Source organism: Moschus berezovskii, chromosome 26, assembly GCF_049115385.1.
Source record: "Moschus berezovskii isolate FMDL1 chromosome 26, NW_MosBer_1.0, whole genome shotgun sequence".
Lineage (NCBI taxonomy): Eukaryota > Metazoa > Chordata > Mammalia > Artiodactyla > Moschidae > Moschus > Moschus berezovskii.
The window spans coordinates 39,975,380-39,988,703 of record NC_142485.1 but is presented as its reverse complement, the minus strand read 5'-3'; the positions used below and the strand labels follow the sequence as shown (position 1 = coordinate 39,988,703).

General features: G+C 46.1%; 1 pseudogene; it reads left to right on the top strand.

Moving 5' to 3' along the window:
- The first annotated feature begins 789 nt into the window (after positions 1 to 789).
- LOC129549209 (ubiquitin thioesterase OTUB1 pseudogene) lies at positions 790 to 1,580 on the top strand (annotated as a pseudogene).
- The last annotated feature ends 11,744 nt before the right edge of the window (positions 1,581 to 13,324 follow it).

The window sequence follows — 13,324 nt, the reverse complement described above, 5'->3', positions numbered from 1 at the left end:
CTAAACAATGAAGACACCTCAAGTGTCTCCAACTGCACCTGTACACTTGCTGGGAAATCTCACTGATTACAGGTGGGCACACCTGTAATTTGGCAGGTAGGAGGAGGCTGTCTTTCTAACTGGCTTCAGCCATCATTTTCCCCTGGTGGAGTTTGTCATGATAAACATCACAATGGCTTCCTTTGGACAGATTGAGCTTAATATTCACTTAGCATCCCACTTTCATTCTTTTCCCTCATGTCTTTGCATTTGACCCATTGTACCCTGCCTCTTGCATGGACCGCTACCACCCACTGAGACTTTTACCCTCTGCCCATCTACAGAGCCTCAAACGCTTCAATTTTTATTTTGCTCACATCTAGCACACATTCGCTTGTCACATAGTAATGGTTAAAATGTAAACATATCTTATTTTCTAGATCAGGAATCAAAGGCGTAGGGAATTGATTGAAATCACGTAAGTACTTGGTGTTACACCTGGTACTTACATGATCTCACCTTTTCCAAATACATCACACGTTGTGTACCTATAGTATGTACTTCCATGTCCATATGTTACTGTCTATATTCATGCGTGCCAAGTTGCTTCAATCATGTCCAACTCTTTGCAACCCTTTGGGCTGCAGCCCGCCAGGCTTCCCTGTCAATGGGATTCTCCAGGAAAGAATACTGGAGTGGGTTGCCGTCTCCTCCTTCAGGGATCTTCCCGACCCAGGGATTGAACCCACATCTCTTATGTCTCCTACAATGGCAGCCAGGTTCTTTACCACTAGCACCACCTATTTAATGATGGCAGTGGGGGAATCTCAGAGCAGAAGCAGGAGCCAGTTGGGCAGCAACTGGGAAAGTGTTAACTGTCTTGCCCATGATGAAGCCATCATGGTTCAGCAGACCTAATTCAGCAAGGGATCGCTGTGCAGAACCCGCTGGTCTGGGAGCACTGGAGCTCTCTGTCCTACACAGAGTATGCAGAGGATGACAACATCTGTCAACAGAAGGTCAAGGACCCCCACAGAAAGTTCTCCTACATCCTCAAGACGAGGGCTGGTGGAAACTGCTTCTATCGTGCTTTCGGGACTTGGAGGGGTTGCTGGATGACAGAAAGGAATTGTAGCGGTTCAAGGCTGTGTCTGCCAAGAGCAAAGAGGACCTGGTGTCCCAGGGCTTCACTGAGCTCACAACTGAGGATTTCCACCACACGTTCACGGACCTGAACGAGCGGGTGGAGAAGCAGACCTCAGTGGCCTACCTGCTGGCCTCCTTCAACGACCAGAGCACCTTGGACCACCTGGTGATCTACCTGCAGCTGCTCCCCTCGGGAGACCTGCAGCAGAACAGCAAGTTCTTGAAGCACTCCATCGAGGGTGGGCGGACCATCAGGGAACTCTGACAGCCTGAGGCAGAGCCCGCGGGCAAGTGGGGAGGCCGCATCTTCATCCTGGCTCTGGCCCAGGGGCTCAGGTCTCCATCCGGGTGGAGGGCATGGACCGCGGTGAGGGCGGCACCACGCCCCCCGAGGGCTCCAGCCCAAGGTCTGCCTTTTCTGCCGGCCTGGACACCAGGATACCCTCTACAAATAGGCCTGCCCTCCCCTCTGCCAGGCACTAGACGCGTACAGAGGGGGTTTTGTGGTTGTAAATGGTCATATTTCACTGCCCACCCCCTTCCCTGTCACAGGACCTTGCGTGTTTTATTAAAGGGGACGCTGGTGGTAGCACATTCATAGTGCTTTGCAATTCTCAAAAGACTGACAGATACCCTATCTCCTTTTACCTTCAATATAAACCAGTGCATAAGGGGAACAGGGTGGTCTTGCACTTTCAAATTTGAGGAAACCTGTCTCTCCAGGGAAAGGGGTGGGATACAGTGGTGAGAAGAGGTTGCAAGCCTTGGCTATGCGGTTGCAGTTCCAACAAGTATATTTAGATTCCAGCTTTTCAGTGTCCAGCATGGCCTCAGGTAAGTTGTCTAAGCACTCCATGCTTCATTTGTCTTATTCAAGCAAAAGGAAGACCTGAAAAATGAGACTGAACCACTACACACATATTACAAAGGCCAAAATTCAGAACAGTGATGACACTGCGCTGGTGAGCAACAGGAAGTCTCATCCATTGGTGGGCAAGTCCAGGATGGGATGCTTATTTTGGAAGACATTTTGGCAGTTTCTTATGCAACTGAAACATACTCTCATGTGATCCAGAAATCACAACCCTTGGTATTTACCCAAGCAAGTTGAAAATGAACGCTCACACAGTTTTATTCGTAATAGTTCATTTTCAGAAGCAACCGTGATGTTCTTCAGTAGGTGGTGAATGGATAAACAAATGTTGGTCATGCAGACTACGGACTAGTTTAAGCCCTAAAAAAGAAATGAGCTATCAGAGTATGAAAAGATATGAAGGAAACTTACATGCATCATCTTAAGTAAAACGTCAATATGAGAGAGAAATATACCGTATGATTCCAATCATAGGACATTCTGGAAAAGGCAAACTTGAGACAGTAAAGACTGGTGGACGCCCAGAGTAGGAGGGAGGGAGGAATCCCGCACAGAAGTATTTTAGGACAAAAAAACTACTCTATATGATACTATAAGGATGGATATACGACATTACAGTTGTTGCAGGCATAGAATGTACAACGCTAAGAAGGAATCCTAAGGTAAACTGTGAACTATGAACTCACGTCCTCTGCCTGCCTTTAGTCTGTAGAAAAACTTCAAAGAATGTATTTAATTAGGAAAGTGAGAAAATCCCCAAAGAAAGAACAGTCAAACAAGACAAAATAATAGAACTTTAGCCATGAAACAAATTCGAAGAACTTTAGCTCCTCCTCAAGGACTGCACATAATATTCTGAGTCGTGTCCTTTGAGCTGGTTTCCAGATTCTGAAGCCCCCACCAGGAGGACAAAGTTAACCGTGTGCTGCCCACAAGCAAGGAGACCCCAGACAGGCCCCAGACTGGTTGGAACCAGAAAGTTGATGATGCTGACTCTCGATTACCTCACCAACAGCCAATCAGAAGAACGTCCGCGAGCTGACACCAACAGCCAATCAGAAGAACGTCCGCGAGCTGACCAAGCGTGGCTCCTTGAACGCTGTAAGACACCTCACTACCTGCTCCAGAGGGGACACACAGTCTTGAAGGCATTAACTTGATGTGGCCCCCTTGGGCTGACAAAGCAACCAAGCTACTTCTTTGTACTTCATGCAAAACTGTCTCCATGATTTTGTTTGGCATCGGTCAGCTGAGGCTGAGTTCTGGCAGCAGTGTGGTGAGTCAGCAAGGTTCTTGGGTTTTAAAGTCAGTCTCGCCTGGTGGGGCAGCTGATAATGCAGGAAGCCGTGCACAGGTGAGCACCGGGGGTACACAGAAAATCGCTGTACCTTCCCCTCAATCTGCTGTGAATCAAAAACTGTTCTAAAAAAAGTCTTTAAAAGTGAGATTAAGAACCTGATGCAGAGGGTTATCAAAAGGATTCAATTAAATGAGACATTTTATGAAATGCACTTGACCCAAGGTGAGCCCCTCATAAATGGCAGCAATCGGTTCTCATCTCACGCTTGCACAGAACCAGCTCACAACCTGTCGCCTCCCTGAGGTCCTTTTACTCTCTTCTCTTCACAGTGGATAATTCCTCTGTAACACTGGCCTATACATTTCAATTATTCAATATGTATTAATATTTCCTGAGCATCTCTTAGGGATGGAGACATTCTGAAGGAAACAGAGAGGAGACACTCTGCAAAATCACAAACACGCTTATTTTTACTGTGGGAATGATGACACAGAGGGGCCGGAAACCACAGGCCAGGGGAGGGGTGAATTGGTCCTGGGGTTTGGTTGAAGCAAAGGAAAATGCTAAATGTAATGAAAATAATGTTTTGATGCACATTGGTTGTAATTTATGTTTTAAAAGATTATCTATTTTTGGTTTTTGATGAAAATAAATTTGGGTATAGATGAGCATCCAGAAGTTAATTTTAGAAAAACTATAAACTGCTCAATAGGCACAGGAGCTTCTCATGTTATCAAAGACGGCACCTAAACGACACAGCACCAACATGTGGCTGGAAAGTTAGAGACCCACTGATTTATAAACCAGGGATTCTGGAGCTAAATGGGGCTTCTCAGGTGGCAATAGTGGTCAAGAACCCACCTGCCAATGCTGGAGACGCGAGAGTCATGGGTTCAATCCCTGGGTCAGGAAGATCCCCTGGAGTAGGAAATGGCAACCCACTCCAGTATTCTTGCCTGGGAAATCCCATGAACAGAGGAGCCCGGCGGGCTACAGGGGTCACAAAGAGATGGACACAGCTGAGCGAATGTGCACACACACCAGTACAGAGTAAGGTGTCGGGCTCACACCTGTCTCCCAGCCCTCTTCTTCATGGTCTTTCTTCTACATCAGTGAGCCATCATAACAGCACTTCTTCCTAAAGGACTTTCACTGGATTCCCCACTTCTCTATTAAGACTAAAAAGTCTACAAACAATAAATGCTGGAGAGGGTGTGAAGAAAAGGGAACCCTCTTACACTGTTGGTGGGAATGCAAACTAGTACAGCCACTATGGAGAACAGTGTGGAGATTCCTCAAAAAACTGGAAATAGAACTGCCATATGACCGAGCAATCGCACTCCTGGGCATACACACCAAGGAAACCAGAATTGAAAGAGACACGTGTACCCCAGTGTTCATCGTAGCACTGTTTATAATAGCCAGGACATGGAAGCAACCTAGATGTCCATCTGCAGACGATTGGATAAGAAAGCTGTGGTTCATATACACAATGGAATATTTTTCAACCATTAAAAAGAATACTTTTGAATCAGTTTTAATGAGGTGGATGAAACTGGAGCCTATTATACAGAGTGAAGTAAGCCAGAAAGAAAAACACCAATACAGTATACTAATGCATATATATGGAATTTAGAAAGATGGTAACAATAACCCTATATGTGTGACAGCAAAAGAGACACAGATGTAAATAACAGTCATTTGGACTCTGTGGGAGAGGGCGAGGGTGGGATGATTTGGGTGAATGGCATTGAAACATGTATATTATTATATGTGAAATGAGTTTCCAGTCCAGGTTTGATGCATGATACAGGATGCTCGAGGCTGGTGCACTGGGATGACCCAGAGTGATGGGATGGGGAGGGAGGTGGGAGGGGGTTTCAAGATGGGGAACACATGTACACCCGGGGCAGATTCAAGTCAATGTATGCAAAACCAATACAATAATGAAAAGTAATTAGCCTCCAATTAAAATAAATTAATTAAAAAAAATCTTTCCCCCCCAATAAAAGACTAAATTCATCTCAGCCTTGACCAAATGTCACCCATCGTGATTTGTTCAAGGAACTCTGAGATGGATGCTCCCCTGTTCCTCCCCACAGCCTTTGGCCTGAGCATCCCCACATTAGGGGAAAGTGGGTCAACAGCTGTACATGTATTTGTCATCATTTCTAAACTGAAGCATAGTTGACTTACAATGTTGTATCAGTTTCTGCTATACAGCAAGGTGACAAGGTTATACATATGTTTTAAAGAAACTCTCACTAAGAGCTATTGTTGTTCTTTAGAATCATTATTTCCAATGGTCCAGAGTTTAAAAATTGAATTTCATTGCAAATTTAATTCAGAACAACAGGTTAAAAGCTAAAGAAAGCAAGAAGCAAATGCATATTTCCAGTCAAATAAAATCCATTCTTCAACAGGAAATACATGGATAATGCTGGACTTTCATGATGTCCAAAGCTAACTCATTGCTTCAATATCTGTAAGAATTTCATGGGGAAAACACACCTTTCTTTCAAAGTACCCCCAAAAAGTTGGAAGTAGACATGGGAAATCTGACTCCTGCTGTAGAAACAGTGGTTCCAAATTGCAAAACAGCTCACGCAAATTACAAAAAGAATGGCAACAAGTGATAATTCATCTGAGGCCATAGTCAAAGTGATCCAGAGGGGTCACAAAAGAAATTTACTTCTCAAGTCAATTATTCTTCTTCCTACTCAATCCCACTACTTATCCCACTATTAATATATTTCTTTCCTAATCACCAAAACGTTGACTTTTAATCTCTCCTTATCCTTTCTCTCTTTTAACTATTTTAACATTTTTTGGGGCTCCAAAATCACTGCAGATGCTGATTGCAGCCATGAAATTAAAAGACGCTTGCTCCTTGGAAGGAAAGTTATGACCAACCTTGATAGTATATTAAGAAGCAGAGACATTACTTTGCCAACCAAGGTCCGTCTAGTCAAGGCTATGGTTTTTCCCGTGGTCATGTATGGATGTGAGAGTTGGACTGTGAAGAAAGCTGATCGCCGAAGAATTGATGCTTTTGAACTGTGGTGTTGGAGAAGACACTTGAGAGTCCCTTATACTGCAAGGAGATCCAACCAGTCTATTCTGAAGGAGATCAATCCTGGATGTTCATTGGAGGGACTGATGCTAAAGCTGAAACCGCAATACTTTGGCCACCTCATGCGACGAGTTGACTCACTGGAAAAGACTCTGATGCTGGGAAAGGTTGGGGGTGGGAGGAGAAGGGGACGATGGAGAATGAGATGGCTGGATGGCATCACCGACTCTGTGGACATGAGTTTGAGTGTACTCCGGGAGTTGGTGATGGACAGGGAGGCCTGGCGTGCTGTGATTCATGGGGTCGCTGAGAGTCGGACACGACTGAGCGACTGAACTGAACTGAACTGACTCAATCCCACTACTTATCCCACTATTAATATATTTCTTTCCTAATCACCAAAACTTTGACTTTTAATCTCTCCTTATCCTTTCTCTCTTTTAACTATTTTAACATTTTCCTTTTTTTGACAGCTTCGCTTCACTTTCCAACAGTTAACCTTGACTGCCAGAATATGAAAGCAAAGTACTTTCCTGAGTAAATCCACTTGTTAAATTCAGGTTGCTTTTCCCTGTGTATGACCCACATTGATTTTTTTCCCTCCTGACAGACAGTGGAGTTGGACTGAAAAGAGATTTTCACTACTCTTCCAAAGAAAAAGCCCACAGGAAATACATCTGTTAGTTCCTTACTATGGGAATATATGGGGGAAGTGGGGTAACCTAATTTGAAAGATAGTTAATATATAATTGACCATTTTTTTCTTCTAGGACATCCGGGCTGGCTGCCACCCCTCATCCATCTTCGTGTGCCATGCCGACTGGTCCACCTGAAACAGCAGAACATCGGTGGCCACACCCCATTCTCTCTCTTATTTTTTAGTAAGTGAATTTGATACTTAGGAGCAGTTTTCAAACCACAGAAACCTTGAGGAGAGAGTAGAGAGGTCTCATGCATACCCATTGCCTTCAGACAAGCACAGCCTTCCCCGTCAACAGCACCCTGCACCGGGAGGTACATCTGTCACAGCTGATGAACCTACATGGGCACGTCATCATCACCGAGTCCACAGTGTACATTAGGGCTCTTGGAGTCGTGTATTCTGTCAGTTCAGTTCAGTCGTGTCCGACTCTGAGACCCCATGGACTGCAGCACACCAGGCCTTCCTGTCCATCACCAAATCTCAGAGTTGGTGTCGTCCACTGAGTCGGTGAGGCCATCCAACCATCTCATCCTCTGTCATCCCCTTCTCCTCCTGCCTTCAATCTTTCCCAGCATCAGGGTCTTTTCCAATGAGTCAGTTCTTTGCATCAGGTGGCCAAAATATTGGAATTTCAGCATCAGTCCTTCCAACGAACATTCAGGACTGATTTCCTTTAGGGTTGACCAGTTTGATCTCCTTTCTGTCCAAGGGACTCTAAAAGAGTCTTCTCCAACACCATAGTTCCAAATCCTCAGTTTTACAGTGCTCAGCTTTCTTTATGGTCCCACTCTCACACCCATACATGACTACTGGAAAAACCATAGCTTTGACTGTTTGGACATTTGTTGGCAAAGTAACGTCTCTTTGGCAAAGCAATGGCTCCTCTCCCACTTGGCTGCACACAGAGAGCCCCAAACCTGCACCACTTGTGACGATTCCCATATGCCCATGTGCAGGAGGCAAGCAACCTCTGTTAGAAGAAAATCGTGACTCTTACTCTCAGTAATTGCTTGTTGGCTACTGACCTGGAAGCTAAAGATGGCAGCACAGGTGAGTTGTTGGCTAGTGACCACCATTCCCAAGTGTACATCTGGCCTCCCAATTCCAATGCTATTTCCAACAATGGTGAGAGTACTTTCTGTGTTATTGTACATTCTATGGGCCTGGGTTATGGTAATGCACATCCTGTGGGTTTGGGCAAATGGACTGTGACATGTACCCACCATGACGGGATTGTACAGAGTAGTTTCACCACCTAACATTCTCTGTGCTCCACCTGTTCATCCCTCCATCCCCAAGCCCCTGGCCACCACGGATCTTTACTAATGTCTCCATAGTACTGTTTTTCTCCAGAATGTCATCAAATTGGAATCATACGATAAATAGCTTTTTTCAGATTGGCTTCTTTCACATCGTAATACACAGTTGAGGTTCCTCCATGTCTTTTTGTGGCTTTGCAGCTCCTATCTTTCGAGTGTCCCCATTCCTTCTAACATAGGTCTCCCACTGTCTCTAACCCATTCCTGTCTGCCAGAACCCCCAGAAGTTGGTAGGAACCAAGAACTCCACTGCACAAGACTGTTCCCCTCAAACAGTGGTGGTCAAAGCCAACTTCTTTTAGGTTTTCATTGTGTATTTTAAGAGGAACCGTGGGGTGGAAATGAAAGACAACCTTTTCTATTAGAATGCAGCATTCACTTGCATTATTTTCTCCCATCCCCACCTGAAATCTGGCATGTAGATAGGATGCTCACCACTAACAAGGCAGGCGGGAGACTCACTCAGGGGACATGACTGGTTAGTGGCCATTGGGGGTCTGAGTCCAGGACTTCACCTGCACGATGCTTCCCAGCCTCCAGCACTGCCTCTCTCTGCCTCTCACTCCTTCTCTGCACTGTTCTGGCTGTGTGTAGCTCTTTGGGCTTCCTAGCTGGCTCAGTGGTAAAGAACCCATCTGGCAATGCAGGAACTGTAAGAGATGCAGGTTCGATCCCTGGGTGGGGAAGATCCCCTGGAGGAGGAAATGGCAACCTGCTCCAGTATGCTGGGATTCTGGTAAATCCCATGGACAGAGGAGCCCAGTAGGTTACAATCCATGGGGTTCCAAAGAGTCAGACAAGTCTGAGCATGCATGCACGTGTGTGCACGTGCACACAGACACACACACGTCTTTAGAAGAGGTTGTAAGAGCAAGGACACAGACTGCAGAGCTCTGCAGGCTCATGGAGCCTCTGCATGTCTGTGATACTGCAGGAGTTTTAAGCAGAGGTGCGCTTTCTTGTTTGTTTGCTAGGTTTCCTCTGGATTTCAATCATCCAAGATATTCCCACATCATGTATGGATGTGAGAGTCAGGGACGGTCCTAAGATGGTGAAGGAATGGGACAGGTAGACCACTTTCTCCCCCACGAGTTCATCAAAAGAACATTTGAACGCTGAGTAAATTCCACAAAACAACTTCTGAATGCTGGCAGAGGACATCAGGCACCCAGAAATGCAGCCCATTGTCTTCGAAAGGAGGTAGGAAAAAATATAAAAGATACAAAGAGAGACAAAAGAGGTAGGGACGGGGATCCGTCCCGGGAAGGGGAAGCTTAAAAAAGAGAGAAGTTTCCAAACACCAGGAAACATTCTCACCAGAGAGTCTGTGGCGAGCCCTGGAAACTCGGAGGGCAACATAACCGGGAGAAAAAAGAAATAAATAATTAAAACTCACAGCTTATGCGCCAAATGGTAACTCCCGGCAGAGAAGCAGCGCAGACACCCGCATCTGCCACGAGCAAGCGGGGGCTGGGCAGGGAGGCACGGGCTGCATAGCTTAGAGAGAGGACCCGGCCTGAATGCCCCAAGGGCAATCTGAGACAGCTAACTGGAGATAGAAAAGCAGACTGTGGGATAGCTACCCCGCGAAAAGGCGAAAAGCCCTAACCTGAGACTCCATCAGCCCCGCTCACAGAACAGAGGACTGAGCAGAGAAAGCTGGCTGCAGTAGGCCCATCCCACACCAAGACAGGCAGAGAGGGCAGCCAGAGCCGGAAGGGGGCAACCGCAGCCCCAGAGAGGCTTCTGACACCAAGCGCCAGACACGCTTCGTGCAACCAAGACTTCTTGGGATTCTGGATGGTCGACATCCACCTGAAAAGGTGCACAGGTTGTACACCCAAAAACCAAGCAGCAAGAACGTCGCAGCGACCATGCTTGCCAGACACCTGGTCACCTGAGTTTCTCAGGCTGGGGAAGGCACACAAACCCAGGCCCAGCCACGTCTGTGCCTTTGTGGAGTATCCGAGTACCTGAACCTGAGCCGCTCAGACCTGGGATGTGCATCCAACCCAGTGCCGGCCTCGGACAGCTCCCAGCAGAGCAACCTAGAGCCTGTGCAGTGTAGACTGGGACAACACACGCACCGTGAGCTGGGGCAAACCCAGTATGAGCGGGACACTGCTATCACTCCCCACAGACGCCAGAGATATTTGTCTACAGCGTTCCTCCCTCCCCACAGCACGACAAAACAAGTGAGTCTTAAAAAGTGTCCACCACTTCCCCCTAGTGTCAGGGCAGAAATTAGACACTGAAGAGACCAGCAAACGAAAAAGCTAAAACAGAGGGAACCGCCTTGAAAGTGACAGATGGAGAAGGCTTGAGGCTACTGCAAGAATAAGGCTGAAAACCAGAGGCAGGAGGCTTAAGTCCAAATCCTGAGAACACCAGAGAACTCCTGACTCCAGGGAACATTAACCGATAGGAGATCATCAAACACCTCCATACCTACACTGAAACCAAGTACCCAAGGGTCAACAAGTTCCAGAGCAAGACATACCATGCAAATTCTCCAGCAACACAGGAACATAGCCCTGGGTTTCAATATAAGGCTCCCCAAAGTCACTCTAAGCCCATTGACATCTCATAACTTATTACTGGACACTTCATTGTACTCCAGAGAGAAGAAATCCAGTTCCACCCACCAGAACACCGACACAAGCTTCCCTAACCTGGATGTGAGAGTTGGACTATAAAAAAAGCTGAACACTGAAGAACTCATGCTTTTGAACTGTGGTGTTGAGAAGACTCTTGAGAGTCCCTTGGACAGCAAGGAGATCCAACCAATCCATCCTAGAGGAAATCAGTCCTGAATATTCATTGGAAGAACTGATGCTGAAGCTGAAACTCTAATACTCTGGCCACCTGATGTGAAGAACTGACTCACTGGAAAAGCACCTGATGATGAAAGATTGAAGGCAGGAGGAGAAGGGGACAACAGAGGATGAGATGGTTGGATGGCATCACTGACTCAATAGACATGAGTTTGAGTAAGCCCCCGGAGTTGGTGATGGACAGGGAGGCTTGGTGTGCTGCAGTCCATGGGATCACAAAAAGTCAGACACGACTGAGCGACTGAACTGAACTGGCAGAAAAGTTAGAGGTGGGGGTGTCTGTTTAGAGGGTGATATAAAAAGCACAAGTAGGCTTGGGCTTTAAACTTAGGGCTACAAGATTTGACTCCTGGATTTTAGGGGCAAATATATTTTAGTATCCGACTAGTGAGACCTATCAATTTGCAGCTTTCACAAAATCATTGTTTCTCAAATTCTTCTGAGTACAACAAGCAGGTGTCCATAAAATATACAACTCCCCGGGTTCCTACCCTAAAAGTTCACGATCAGCAGGTCTTAGATACAGCCTGGGGCTGGGGAGGTAGACATTAAATACTCCGTTTTTCTTCAGCATCAGAAACTCTAAGAAGCAGTATTATAAACACCACCATACCTACCACAGGGACACCTGGAGAACGCAAATCAGATCAATGCAATCCAGAAACAACCAGGCCCCTCCACCTGTGGTTGTGAGTTGCTGCCACTCAGCTCCTAAAGACTCAGAGGGATGACACTTTTTGCAAAGAGGCAAGAGTCAGAAATGGAGTCAGTGAGGCTCGTCTCCTGCTTGGCTGCACACAGAGAGCCCCGAGCCCACCACAGGGAAGCCTCCTGCACCACCTGCAATGATTCCCATCCACCCACGTGCAGGTGGAAAGCAACAACCTCTGTTAGAAGAAAACTGTGACTCTTATTCTCAGTAATTGCTTGTTGGCTACTGATCTGGAAGCTAAAGATGGCAGCACAGGTGAGTTCTTGGCTAGTACCCACCATTCCCAAGTGTGCATCTGGCCTCCCAACTCCCATGCTATTTCCAACAATGGTGAGAGTACCAAAGTACTGACCACCTCCCCCAACCATAAAAATCTCCCCAGCTCCCTCGTGGAAGGACAAAATGTCACCTTTGCAAAATGACAAGTGTTGTGAACCAAATGGTTGCATTTCAAAACTAAATTTTAGGTACTTTCAACAGCTTATGGGAAATCAGGAGCCAACCTATTTTTTGATACATGAGATGGTGACATTCACCTGCTCATGGTTATCATATGGAGACACACATGGCCAAGAAAGGAACTCGTGGAAAGATGGCTCCAGCAAGAGGAAATCCAACTGCACACACCTCCTCAAAGATGCAAGATGTAGTGTGACTGGCAAATACACACCAAGTCACACCAATTCCAGTAAGAGTTTCACTCTGATTTGTATTATAGTCATGCTAAATAATTTTATAGTTTTTAAAATTTGTATTTTATATTGGAATACAGTTGATTAACAGTGTTGTGGTATTTTTTTCTGGTGTATAGACAAGTGGTTTAGTTATGTGTGTGTGTGTGTACTCAGTCACGTCCAACTCTTTGCAACCCCATGGACTATAGCCCACCAGATTCCTCTGTCCACGGGATTCTCCAGGCAAGAATATTGGAGTGGGTTGCCATTTCCTTTTTTCAGGGGATCTTCCTGACCCAGAGATTGAACCCACATCTCCTGCATTGCAGGCAGATTCTTTTCTGTCTGAGCCACAGAGAATCCAGATATACTAAATTCTTTTTGTTGTCTAGGTTAAACATAAAACCAAAAAAATCTACATCCAGCAAAAATAATGGTCTCCATGACAATGACAATGGTTTCAGCAATTATTTCTCTCTTAAGGAACTAAGACATTGAAATGACTTTCAACCCTAACATGAGCTCCTTTCACTACTACGATGGCCAGACCAAACTAGAATTGGATCTCGCCCCACCAGGACTGGGGGCTTCCCTCATAGTTCCAGTATTCCTGGGTTCCCCTGTGGCTCAGCTGGTAAAGAATCGCCTGCAACACAGGAGACCTGGGTTTGATCCCTGGGTTGGGAAGATCTCCTGGAGAAGGGAAAGGC